We start from the raw sequence: 14,300 nt of genomic DNA, 5'->3' as shown, positions 1-14,300 counted from the left end.
CTCATTAGATCTCAGAAGCTAAGCAGGTTCTGCCCTGGCTATTATTTAAATGTGAGACCTCCAAGGAATACCAGGGGTGTGATGCAGAGGCAGGCAATGGCAAACTACCTCTGAGCGTCTTCTGCCTTGAAAACCCCATGAGGGGTTGCCATAAGTCAGTTGTGACTTGACAGCACTTTCCACCACCCTCTGCCCTGGGACTAATTACTCTTTTGCAATAATGTCAAAATTATATTTTGTTTAGAATGTAGAAAAGATGATTGAATGTTGGCTTGAGAGTGAGACCCAGATTCAACCACCTGCCAGCCATGAAGCTCACTGGGTGACTTTAGGCCAGTTACATAGAAAATAAGAGGGAAGTCCCAGGGGTCATTTCGTAGAAAAAGAGCTAGGGGGACTCATTAGCATAACTCATTAGCATATGCCACACCCCCTGACATCACCGGAAGTGTTTCTCCCCACAACCGGCGGCGACCTCCAGCGGGCACCAGCAGGGAGCTCCAGGCCCCGCCCTCCCGCACCTCACCCGGGGGGATGGCGTCCCCCCGTGTCCCCCCCCAAATGACCCCTGGGAAGTCCACAAACACCACTCTACGCTCCTCGGAAGAAGAATGGAATGAAATCTGTGACCCTCCATGAATAGGAATGAATGTCCACACTGTACACTTTACCCAACACCAATGTAAGAAAAATATGTTCAGGTATTGTAAAGCTAAAGATTAGTTCCGAAATTGTTCAGTATAGAATCTGAGTAAGTTTGTTTCACTGCAGTTTGTTTCACCCCAGGCAATCTTCAGTCTGTTTACTATGTGTAGGGGAAGGAGAAACGGTGGATGTGGGGGAGTCCACCTGAGCCTGGACCTTCCTGCTTCATTCCCATCACAGTATCTGATCACAGACAAAGAATCAGAATCTGAGATCTAGAATCAATGAAAGCCAATGCTTCGGCTTTTTTTTTTTAAGTAAGCAATTTTTATTTCAGCAGAACCGCTTTTTTGTATTTTCATAGCCCAGATGTGAAACAAAGTAAGACCAGTTAAATTGAACCCAAACTGATAGATGGCTGTGATTTCCATGTTAATGTCTCCATATTAGGGATGGGCATGAACCCACCAACGAACCCTGGTTCGACCACAAACCAGACTGGTTTGTGGTTCACAAACTGGGATTTGGGGGAACTGCCTCCCATGATCCATCCATGAACCATGGAGGTTCATGGGAGGGTTCAGATGGCATTTGAAGCTTACTTCTTGGTTGGCAGCCCAACTGAAAGTGAGCTCTGAAGGCATTTAAATGCTGTTGGAGCCCACCACCCGTGGTCCGACCTGAGTGAGCTCAGAAGGCATTTAAATGTTTTCAGAGTTTACTTCTGGGTCAGGCTGCCTGAAGCTCCAAAGGCATTTAAATGTCTTCAGAGCCCACCTCCAGGCAGGCCCCACCCGGAAGTGGGCTCTGAAGGCCTATAAAGGCCTTCGGAGTTAACTCTTAGAGCTCAGTTGGGCCGACCCGACCTGGAGGGTCAAACAGGAAATCGGGTTCCTAATTAGAAAAAGCATTTTTTGCTGTCGTGGACACCTGTTGGTCCAATTGAAGACCAGAATCCAGCAAAACTCTGAATTTATCAACAGAGTCTTTCAGCAAAAGCTGCACATAACCAGTGAAAGGAAGCACAACCCCATTTAAAGCACCATTTAAACCCCATTTAAAGCACTGACCCTTTCAGCCAGCATTACCTTCACCTTATCTGGACTCAGCTTTATGTCTACAACACTGCATTGTTGAGAAATGGACTAATTTATGGTTTTATATCTGCTTACACACGCAACAAATGGACTGTGCACACATCTGTATACCATAGGTCTAGAGAAAGCTGTTTGCATCACCTACTGTGAGAGAATTCACATAGGGAACACTTGCCTGCATTTTATGTTAATGTAGCTTGCACACATTCAGCTCAAGGCATTATGGGTAGAAGAAGCACATGTTAGCCATTGTGAGCAGCAACAACAACCAAGGAGAAGAGATTCCCCCATTCCTGAAAAGACAAGATGTCACACAGTACATGCATCTGATCTACATTTGAATTGCTGTTTCCTGTTGATGGTATCTTGTTTGCCTGGTAAAGCCAGGATTCATCAGCACAACAAAGAGATGTCATGAAGCTGAGACTTCACACCTGGCCAGATGGTATTCTATGAGCTAGAGTGTAGTATTTCAAATATTGGCCCAACCCATAGAATACCTGCCCCTTTCCACATGCACCAATAGGGAGAGTCATGGGATGGACTTCTAAGTAGGTGGGACTGCAGTTTGGCAAGGTGCCACCCACCTGGAGTTTCAACTATAAAATGCAAAGACCATGCATTAAGGTCTTTGCTAGCCACATTCTACCATCAACGCAAAGGTCATGCTTCAGGCTAGCCACCTCTCCTCTCATCAACTCCTTTATACTTTGAATGCCTTTCTTGCTATGCAACAATCCTTTCTGTCTATTATGGATCTCTTTGGACTGCAGCCAGAGACATCCACACACACACACACACACACACACACACACTTGACCGGCTGGTTCTGGAACAGTGTGATTTAGGTATACTTCTAGACACTATTTTCTGTCCCTTTATTTTTCATTGCAACAGACAGGACTTCTGGAACAGGTGAGTATAAACCGATTTACCTACCTACCTCCTAAGTAACTAAACTATTTTCTATTTCTGTAACTCTAAAGGAACTTGAACATATGCAAAGTGAGACTGATTATTTTGTATGTGTGACTTTGATATCCTTCAGTAAAAAGATTATTTGTTTTGGAAAAACACCCGTGTGGTCTCCATTACTGGAACTCTGGGTTCAGACACGACCTTGGTATAGCTGGCCAGGACTCACATTGGCGTAACAGTTGGCGTAACAGTTGGCGTAACAACATGACTATCACATTCAGACACTGGACCATGACATGACAAGGGTCCCTGCCTTGGCGAGGAGGGCGGGGTATAAATTGAGCAAATAAAATAAATAAATAATGTACCAAAGACCCTTCTAAGAACTCCTGTGGACTACGGAGCACAACATCCCCAGTTACCTGGTATTCCACAACCCAATACATGATATTGGCACTGTATTCTCAGTGCCCAGTCCTGGCTACTTACAGGATGTGGATGTTTGAAATAAAACAGCCATTATTATACATTTGTTTACAAATATAATTAATGTTTCAATTAATAATCAAACAAAATATATTTTATGCTTTAGATAGCTGAGAAGCATTCTTCATGAAAGTGTTTTAGAATTTCACACTGTTAAAATTGACTGAGAATGAGTCAGTGAAATCAAGGAAAAGATTAGCATAGAAATAAGCTGCCTGCTTAGATGTGCACATTTAATGTGTTATTAAATGAATTTCATCATTACATAACAGTAAGCACATTAACTATGGTAATTAATAGCCATAAGCTACAGTTCATCTAGTCTGCAAGAACAAGGATCAGTGCTCTGGAAAATAACAAAATTGAAACAACAGCTGAAAAGACATATGTTTGTAACCTCTAGTGTGATCCATTTTATGTTTTAAAGCCCATTTAGATTTCCATTTCAGCCCTGTTCTTATTTTTAAATCTTCTGCCTCTTGTTCTCTTCATCGTACAGCATATTTATTTATTTATTTATTTGACTTGCTACCCTGCTCTAACCAGCTTCTTCTAGACTGATTATTATGTTTCAATTGCTGATCAAATTAATCACAATTGCCAATGTTCATTTTGAAGAAATCATCTTGGAAAGGCAATTAATCACTCATACATGGCCAGTAGGCAACTTTTTCTCAAGTTGGCCTTAGAATTCCTTGGAAGCAAGGCTGTAGTCACATCTATGCATCCAAACAAAGGACACTGTAATATTAAAATTTCCAGACACTGACAGTATAATTTGCAGTGCTTCTCCTGAATTTTCAAAGCACTTCACTTATATTAGCATATGACATCGGTATCCTTATGACGACAACCAGTACTGCACACCAATATTGTAATGTTCAAATAACAGATAGTGATGGATGGAAGGGGGTAAAGTCTAATGACATCCAATGCGAGTATGGCTCATATGAGATTTTAACTGTGTTAAAAGGGTTACTGAGTTAAAAGGGCAACTAGAATGCTAAAAGGGTTGGAACACTTTCCCTATGAAGAAAGGTTAAAGCACTCGGGGCTCTTTAGCTTGGAGAAATGACGGCTGAGGGGTGACATGATCGAGGTTTATAAGATTATGCATGGGATAGAGCAGGTTGAGAAAGAAGTACTTTTCTCCCTTTCTCACAATACAAGAACTCTTGGGCACTCCATGAAATTGCTGACTGGTCAGGTTATATCAGATAAAAGGAAGTCCTTCTTCACCCAAAGAGTGATTAACACATGGAATTCACTGCCACAGGAGGTGGTGGCAGCTACAAACATGGACAGCTTCAAGAGGGAACTGGATAAACATATGGAGCAGAGGTCCATCAGTGGCTATTAGCCACAAGGTATAGATAGGAACTCACAGGCTGGGGCAGGTGATGTACTGTATTCTTGGTGCTTGGGGGGGCAACAGTGGGAGGGCTTCTAATGTTCTGGCCCCACTGATGGACCTCCTGATGGCATCTGGTATTTTTGGCCACTGTGTGACAGAGTGTTGGACTAGGTGGGCCATTGGCCTGATCCAATATTGGGTTCTCTTATGTTCTTATGTAGTGTTCAACAAAGTAGGACTCTAACAGAATGCTGAACTTCTACATCTGATCAAGAAGGCCATTTCATATAAAAACCTCTCACTAACATGTAGTATATGGGTTCTAGAATCGCAAAGAACTCTCTTTCTTTTATGCTCCTCATCCTCTTGGAGAGGAGTGACAAGTGGAGTGCCTCAAGGATCTGTCCTGGGGCCTGTTTTCTCCAACATCTTCATAAACAATTTGGATGAAGGAATAGAGGGAATACTTATTAAATTTGCAGATGATATTAAATTGGGAGGGGTAGAAAATACAGTAGAAGACAGAGTCAGGACACAGGATGATCTTAACAGGCTGGAAATAAAATTAATTTCAATGGGGATAAATATAAAGTTCTGCATTTAGGTACGAAAAATCAAATGCCTAATTATAGGGTGGGGGAGACTTGTCTTGGCAGTACTATGTATGAAAAGGATTTAGGGGTCTTAGTGGACCATACACTGAACATGAGTCAGCAGTGTGATGCAGTAGCTAAAAAGGTGAATGCAGTTTGGGGCTGTATCAACAGAAATATAGTGTCCAGATCACATGAAGTGATGGTATCACGTTACTCTGTTCTGATTAGACCTAACCTAGAGTTTTGTGTTCAGTTTTGGGCACCACAATTTAAGAAGGATATAGACAAGCTGGAACATGTTCAGAGGAGATCAACGAAGATGGTGAGGGAGTCTGGAGACCAATTCCTATGAGGAAAGGTTGAAGGAGCTGGGTATGTTTAGCCTGAACAGGAGATGACTGAGAGGTGATGTGATAACCATCTTCAAGTATTGGAAGGGCTGTCATATAAAGGATGGTACAGAGATGTTTTCTGTTGCCCCAGAAGGTCAGACCAGAACCAATGGGTTGAAATTAAATCAGAAGAGTTTTCGGCTAAATATTAGGAAGAACTTCCTGACAGTTATAATGGTTCCTCAGTGGAACAGGCTTCCTTGGCAGGTGGTGGGCTCTCCTTTGGAGTTTTTCAAACGTAGGCTAGATGGCCACCTGACAGCAATACTGATTCTGGGAACTTAGGCAGATCAATACACAACATAAATAAAACATAAATAAAACAATCTATCCACTGTGCTGGAAATGCTGCAGACAGATTGGTTCATTTTGGCACTGTTGGTGGGAGTGTCTCTATCCAAAACTTTTGGAAGAACATAGTAGCCACAATAAGTGAGATCATGAATTTGGCGCTCCATTTCACTCCTGAATTGATGTTACAGAAATTATGGTCGGATCCTCCTCCTTTGAAACAAGAGACAATTTCTATCTTGATTGCCACAGCTAGACACACCATTGCGTCTAAGTGGGTATCAAATCTAGGCCCTTCTCTTGTTGGGTGGTATGATAAGGTATGCATGCAATTCATTATGGGGAAAATAGCAAATGGCATTTCTAATCAAGCTAGTGAAGATTACAAAACATCATTTGTTTCTATATGGTATCCAATAATTCAATTCCTCTCAGAAAAAGATATAATTCCCTCTTTTGTTAAAGATAAAAAATGGCTTTGCTTTTAAGAGTGAAGTTTTAAACAGTGAATGCCATTAAAATGATACAGCTTCTCTCTATTTGAGGTATGGTTGTCTGTATTAATTATAATGTGGTTATTGTATCAAGCTTTCATCAGGCTAATAACTTTTCTTTGCATTTTTGCAAGTTGTTTGGACTTTGTTATTCTTATTAATATGTTAATTGTTTATATTTGAATTAAAAATTAAATGGAAAAAAAACCCTTAGGCAGATCATGAGATGGAGGGCAGGAAGGGTTGCATCAGTGCTTAGTTCTTGTGGCACTTTCTTACATGACTAGGGAAATGCTGATTGCCACTTTGGCTGGAGATCTTGGAGGGGTTTTTGTCATCTTCTGGGTGCAGACCAGCGGTCACTGGGGTTATGGGGGGTATTTGTGAATTTCCTGCATTGTGCAGGGGGTTGGACTAGATGACCCTGGAGATCCCTTCCAACTCTATGATTCTGTGATTCTGTGTCACTGTAGCTAGTGAGCCAGTTTGGTGTAGTGGTTAAGTGTGCGGACTCTAATCTGGGAGAACCGGGTTTGATTCCCCACTCCCCCACTAGCACCTGCTGATGTGACCTTGGGTCAGTCACAAGCTCTGGCACAGCTGTCCTTAAAAAAGAGCAGTTTGTGTCAGAGTTCTCTCAGCCCCACCCACCTCACAAGGTGTCTGTTGTGGGGAGGGGAAGGGAAAGGAGTTTGTAAGCTGCTCTGAGACTCCAACTGAAGGGCGGGGTATAAATCCAATCTCTTCTTCTTGTTCTTCTTCTTCTTCTTCTTCTAGTGAGGTATTTCACTGGTGTGGTCAATATAAGGAACATGGTCAAGAAACAAAAAGAAAGAGACAGAGGTGCAGGTGGAGCCAATGGGGGAGCAGATCCAAGCAGCACACATCAACTCATCAGATATTCTGAGTCCCTGATCTGTTACCCAGCTAGAACTCTAATACAATGTGTATTCAGAGATTTTTCTCTCCAATGAGGACACAAAGCAACATTGTTCTCCTCTCTTCCATACTGTCCTCTCAACTTTGTGAGGTAGGATGGGCTGAGAGAGAGTGACTCACCATGGGCACCGCAGTGAACATCCATGGCAGATGTTCTCCTAGATCCTAACTGTTTCACCACACTGGTACAAGAATGCCCCCCCCCCACTGAGACATTTTGTGGTTAATCTTAAGCTTCATTCTTCAGTGCTGGCAAGTTAGAGAACATGGATAAGAACATAAGAACATAAGAGATGCCAATGTTGGATCAGGCCAAAGGCCCATCCAGTCCAACACTCTGTATCACACAGTGGCCAGAAATACCAGGTGCTATCAGGAGGTCCACCAGTGGGGCCAGGACATTAGAAGCCCTCCCACTGTTGACCCCTCCCAAGCACCAAGAAGACAGAGCATCACTTGCCCCAGAGCCCCTATCTATACCTTGTGGCTAATAGCCACTGATGGACCTCTACTCCATATGCCTATCTAATTCCCTTTTGAAGCCGTCCATGCTTGTAGCCACCACCACTTCCTGTGGAAGTGAATTCCATGTGTTAATCACTCTTTGGGTGAAGAAGGGCTTCCTTTTATCCGTTCTAACCCGAACGCTCAGCAATTTCATGGAGTGCCCACGAGTTCTTGTATTGTGAGAAAGGGAGAAAAGCACCTCTTTCTCTACCTGCTCTTTCCCATGCATAATCTTATAAACCTCAATCATGTCACCCCTCAGCCATCATTTCTCCAAGCTAAAGAGCCCTAAGCGCTTTAACCTTTCCTCATAGGGAAAGTGTTCCAACCCTTTTATCATTCGAGTTGCTCTTTTCTGCGCTTTTTCCAAAGCTATAATATCCTTTTTAAGGTGTGGTGACCAGAACTGCACACAGTATTCCATTGATTTATATAGGGGCATTATGATATTGGCTGATCTGTTTTCAATACCCTTCCTAAGAATCCCCAGCATAGCATTGGCCTTTTTTAATACTGCAGTGGCCACTTCATTTTTTGTTTTAATTTTAACTGGAAATGTTTTAAACTATTATTGTAAGCCACCTTGAACCACAGGCAAATGTGTATTGAGGTTAACTGGTATGGTTGGTCCAGTCACCATTAGTTAGCAGAGTACTTAAATCAGGGGTGGCCAAACTGTGGCTCAGGAGCCACATGTGACTCTTTCACACATATTGTGTGGCTCCTGGCAGGGCAGCTGGGGAAGCGAAGGGGAGGCATGCCTCCCTGGTTGGTCTCCCCCTATCCTTGCTTTCTTTCTTCTCCCTCCCCCCATCTCCTTCCTTCCTTCCTTCCCACCTTTCTTCCTTCCTACCTAGCTACCTTCCCATCTTTCTTTCTCTGTTTCTCCCCTCCCTCCCCATCTAAATTTAAATATTAATATCTGTTTTTACCCCGTTTGCTTTTATTTTTGGCAGTCTCATTTAATGTTAATAAAAAGCAAATTTGCATATTTTCAATAAAAACGTGTAGGTTATATATTTGCTCATGCCTTGAGGCTCTCAAATATCTGATGTTTAGTCTATGTGGCTCTTACGTTAAGAAAGTTTGGCCACCCATGGCTTAAACAAAGCTACAAACACAGGAGTGTCACTTCACCAGGTTATTCAGTTTACAAAGCTACACAGAGCCATGTTGCAAGTTTAGAAGAGAAATACCTCTCTCTTTATTTGAGAAATACACTTTGGATAGGAAAGACTAGAGACATGATAGATTACTAAGGCTGATTTCCCACAAGCACTGCTCCACGCTCGCTCTTCCCTTTTGCCACGATGGTACGTGTCAATTTCACACAAGCGGCTGTGCGGCCACATTTTGCCCTGGAGCTTTGCGCGATTTCCCCCGCATCTACTCAATCCTTTAAAAACAGGATTGAGTAAATGGGGGGAAATCACGCGAAGCTGCGGGGCAAAATGCGGCCCGCAGCAGCTTGTGTAAAACGGACATGTACCTTTGGGGGAAAAGAAAAGACCGAGCGTGGAGCAGCGCTTGTGGGAAATCAGCCTAACTTATCATCTTAAGGAGGGAAGCAGATGGCAAGAGGCCCATCTGCTTCATGGGGCCAAGAGAGGACCGCATGCCTCTCTCTTGGTGCGTGCAGGAAGAGAGCTTGTCTTCAACAGAGTGAGAGAGAAGCAGGAAGGGGAAATTGGTCCCTGAGAACACAATCTGCATTTCAAAGGGGACAGTGGCAGAAGAGTAAAGACAGGAAGAAAGGTCAGTGTGCCCATCTAGCTATCTAGCCTCTCTTGACACTCAGTCTGGAGGTCTGAGACAGGGGACATCGCATCTGGAATTTCCAACAATGTGAGCTATGAATGTGAGTTATATGAAATAACAATAAATCAGTGCTTGCTTTCAGAACAAGTGTCTTGAGATATGTGGGACTTTTTGACTTAGGCCAGGGCTGTTCTCCCTAACAGCTGCTTAGGACAGTTTCAAAATTTCCAGTATTAATAGGAAAACTCCCAAATATTTATAAAATCACAGAACAAGTCACATGTTAATGCCACTTTATATACTCTTGTATCATTTAATACATGTAGTTTATCTATATAAATGCAGATTTTTACAATTCCTATACAAGATTTCTGCATTATGGTATGTCATGCCTTAGACCGGAGTTCTGCTTTTTTGTACTGTTCTCTAATTTTGCAAATCTACTGCATTGTCTGTTAGATGTCTTATAGTGGATGACAGAATTTAAAAAAAAAACATTTTGTTATCTGCCTTGAATCTCAGCAAGAAAAGTGGGCTATAGATGAGGCAAATAAAATAAAGATTAAAGGGATTCGCTGCAAGCTACTTAAAAGGAAGCAAAGATTTGTTTTTGCCACTCTTGTCACAGTGAGAATTTGATCATTCTCCAGAATACAAGCTTATCAGGTCAGCAATTGAAATTTATTCTCTAAGCCTGAATGTATAGCACAGTGGATAAATTGTTTAATTAGAAATATGTTCAAATCTAATAAAATACCCATTGCAACGATAACCCATTTCAAAACAAAATGTTTTCAAAAGATAATCAAATACACTTCTAGAAGAGCAAAACTTCAAACTCCTTCAAGTGATTAAGCTCTCAAATCCTTTCTTTATCAGTACAGATGACATGCAAATTAACCTGCCAAAGATTTATTAAATTGTCAAGAAGTACAATAGAAGAGTGTTTGATTTTGGTTGTAATTAAACTGAAAGTGAATGAGTTTAAGCAAAACTAATCCAGAAGACACTGAGTGAATTATCTCCAGCTCAGCCATTCAATATTAATGCTAGTTTCACCAGATGTTTTACTGATGAGGTCATACCAAGTATACATAGATTATTATATATATTCAACACAAAAGTATAAACTTTGTTCCATTAAAGACTCCTTTAATACCCCACAAAAGCTGTTCCTTTAACACCCAAACAGCGGACTACTTAGAGTAATTCAATATAAAAATAGGAAAGTATGATTTGTTTAAATGGTCATTTTGTTGAAGTAACTAGAAAGAAAAGGTGATCACTGATAGTAACATATATGGAGTCAGAGCTGCAAGAGTCCAAAAAAGGAACTTGTTCAAGCTACTCTGAAATAATTTATTTACAGCATTTTGTCTTTAAAGGGACTCAAAGCATGTAACCAGTTTACTTAAAAAATAATTTGAAAGAATTAACAATTAAAACTTGTACTAAATATCAATGTAGCATCAAAATGTTTGTCTTAGACTTCCACACAAAATCACACACTTCCAGCCTTCTAAAACAGTTCAAAAGTCCATCTATAATCCAACCACCCACCATTCAAGACAATTCTATACCCTGATTGGCAATTGCTCCCCGATTGACAGAATAAAGCCTAAATTTTTCCTCTCTGAACTTCAGTGAAGTGCCAACAAGCCATGGCACTCAATGCTACTGGCTACTGAAAGAACGAGTGCTTTCGTTGTTGTTCAGTCGCACAGTCGAGTCCGACTCTTCGCGACCCCATGGACCAGCTCCCGCCAGGCCCTCCTGTCTTCCGCCGTCCTCTGAAGTTGGCTCAATTTTATGTTCATTGCATCGATGACACTGTCTAACCATCTCATCCTTTGCTGTCCCCGTCTTCTTTGACCTTCAATCTTTCCCAGCATCAGGGTCTTCTCCAGTGAGTGCTCCCTTCTCATTTGGTGGCCAAAGTATTTGAGCTTCAGTTTCATTATCTGGCCTTCTAGGGAACAGTCAGGGTTGATTTCTTTAAGGATTGACTGATTTGATCTTCTTGCAGTCCAAGGGACTCTCAAGAGTCTTCTCCAGCACCATAGTTCAAAAGAATCTATTCTTCGGCGCTTGGCCTTCCTTATAGTCCAACTCTCGCAGCCATACATGACTACTGGGAATACCATTGCTTTGACCATGCGGACTTTTGTTGGCAGGGTGATGTCTCTACTTTTTATCATGCTGTTTAGGTTCGCCATCGCTTTCCTCCCAAGGAGCAGGCGTCTTTTAATTTCATGGCTGCTGTCACAGTCTGCGGTGATCTGGGATCCCAGGAACGTGAAGTCTGTCACTACTTCCACGACTTCCCCTTCAAATTGCCAAGGAGTGATGGGGCCGGATGCCATGATCTTAGTTTTTTTGATGTTGAGCTTCAAGCCCACTTTTGCGCTCTCCTCTTTTACCCTGAGCAAGAGGCTCTTTAGGTCCTCTTCACTTTCTGCCATTAGAGTGGTATCGTCTGCATATCTGAGGTTGTTGATCTTTTCCCCAGCAATCTTAATTCCCGCTTGTGATTCATCCAGGCCAGCATTTCGCATGATGTACTCTGCATATATATTAAATAAGCAAGGTGACAATATACATCCTTGTTGTACTCCTTTTCCTATGCTGAACCAATCAGTTGTTCCATATCCGGTTCTAACTGTTGCTTCTTGGCCCTTATACAGGTTTCTCAAGAGACATGTGAGGTGGTCTGGTACTCCCATCTCTTTAAGGACCTGCCATAGTTTGTTGTGATCCACACAGTCAAAGGCTTTGCATAGTCAATGAAGCACAAGTAGATGTTTTTCTGGTACTCTCTTGCTTTCTCCATAATCCAGCGAATGTTGGCAATTTGATCTCTAGTTCCTCTACCTCTTCGAAACCCAGCTTGTACTTCTGGCAGTTCTCTATCCACATACTGTTGAAGCCTAGCCTGTAGGATCTTGAGCATGACCTTGCTAGCGTGTGATATGAGTGCAATTGTGCGATAGTTTGAACGAGTGCTTACATATTTGGTTTTCCAGGGTTGGTGCTTTTTTTTGAGAACCAGTTTGGTGTAGTGGTTACGTGCGTGAACTCTAATATGGGAGAACCGGGTTTGATTCCCCACTCCTCCACTTGCACCTGCTGATGTGACCTTGCGTCAGTCACAAGCTCTGGCACAGCTGTCCTTGAAAAAGAGCAGTTTGTGTCAGAGTTCTCTCAGCCCCACCCACCTCACAGAGTGTCTGTTGTGGGGAGGGGAAGGGAAAGGAGTTTGTAAGCCACTCTGAGACTCCAAGTGAAGGGCGGGGTATAAATCCAATCTCTCCTCTCTTCTCTTCTTTTATGTATAGTTCATAAGTGCATGTGAGTGTGTGTGCACCTGGAAGTCTCTGGTGACTGAGACCTCTACTGGGGGCCTGGAGGATATTCAGAGATGTGGCTGAATAATGCCTGCCCCCACCTCCCGCCTCTGGTATTCCAAGGAGGTCTCCCATCCAGGTGCTTGCCAGAGTTGACCCTGCTTAGCTTCTGAGATCTGAGGAGATCGGGCTTGCCTGGGCTATCCAGGTCAGGGCCGCTTACATATTTGTGATTGTACCGAATGTCTCTATTGATTTGTAAAAATTAAATACAAATAAGATACTTCATATTTAAGGGAAAAAACCAGTGATAATGAAGTACAAAGATGTGAAATTTACCAGGGTTCCCAATACAATTGAGGGATATAATCACAGGAAAGGCCAGGGGGCTATATCTTGGGCTCCAAGTAGCTATTTTCATCTGCTTATGCTTCCAATTGACCTGACATACTTCTGTTTTCTAATCCTATTCATTGTGAGTCTCAGGGCTTTTTTTTCCTGGGGAAATGTGCTGGAACGGAGTTCTGAAACCTCTTCGACAAAATTCTTTTAAAAGTGCTTAAAAGTTCATGAGTTTTCAGTATATCTACTGAAAATGTCATTTCCCTTTTGAGCATTCTGGAATCTCTTTTAAAAGGGGGTGTGTGTGTGGAAAGCAAGCCCTGTTGAGTCTGCAGCCAGTTTCTTTTACAGCATTCTACATTACTGGAGCATAACTGCATATGCAACAGGGCTGCAGCCTAATCACAGTTAGCATGGCTTTAAAAAAGGTAAAGGTAAAGGTTTCCCTTGCTCGAGAGCTAGTCAAATCCGACTCTAGGGGATGGTGCTCATCTCCATTTCCAAGCCGAAGATCCAACACTTTCCGAAGACTTCTCTGTGGTCATGTGGCTGGCATGACTATTTATTTATTTATTAAATTTGACTAAACGCTGAGGTACATGGAACGCTGTTACCTTCCCACCAAAGTGGTACCTATTTATCTACTTGCAATTTCTTGCTTTCGAACTGCTAGGTTGGCAGGAGCTAGGGCCAGAGATGGAAGCTCACTCCATCATGCGGCGCCAGGGTTTTGAACTGCCGAGCTACAGACCTTCCCGTCTTCAGGTCAGTGTCTTAACCTCTGAGCCTGATATAACCCTCTGTTGGGATATGAGCAAGTTATTTTCCTGATGTCATGAAAAAATTAACATGTTACTGTGTATGCTAATTTCCTAGTTAGTTTGCTTAGGGCCAATAGAATAGCCTACACATATCTCACGTCAGAGTCTAGGTGACACTATGCATAATGAGTAGGTATTGGGATTGTCTATTGACTAATCAATAGATTTCAGGATGTCCCAGGGGTGGAGGCTTAGGAAAGTTTATTGCCTTTATTCTAACTCTTGCCTGGGGCACAGACATGGAGTTTTAGCCTTTACTGAGACAAGATGTAAATCAGAGAGAGCTAGACAGGATGTTTATTATTTTGAACTTCCA

General features: G+C 42.3%; 1 protein-coding gene across 1 annotated transcript in view; it reads right to left on the bottom strand.

Annotated features, from left to right (window-relative positions):
• Positions 1 to 14,300, bottom strand: part of FRMPD4 (FERM and PDZ domain containing 4) — a 120,963-nt gene that overhangs the window by 40,619 nt on the left and 66,044 nt on the right. The window lies entirely within an intron of this gene.

Source organism: Gekko japonicus, unplaced genomic scaffold (assembly GCF_001447785.1).
Source record: "Gekko japonicus isolate JY-2015 unplaced genomic scaffold, Gekko_japonicus_V1.1 scaffold296, whole genome shotgun sequence".
Lineage (NCBI taxonomy): Eukaryota > Metazoa > Chordata > Lepidosauria > Squamata > Gekkonidae > Gekko > Gekko japonicus.
Note: the sequence above shows the minus strand (reverse complement) of the source record. Positions and strands in the feature narration are given on the sequence as shown.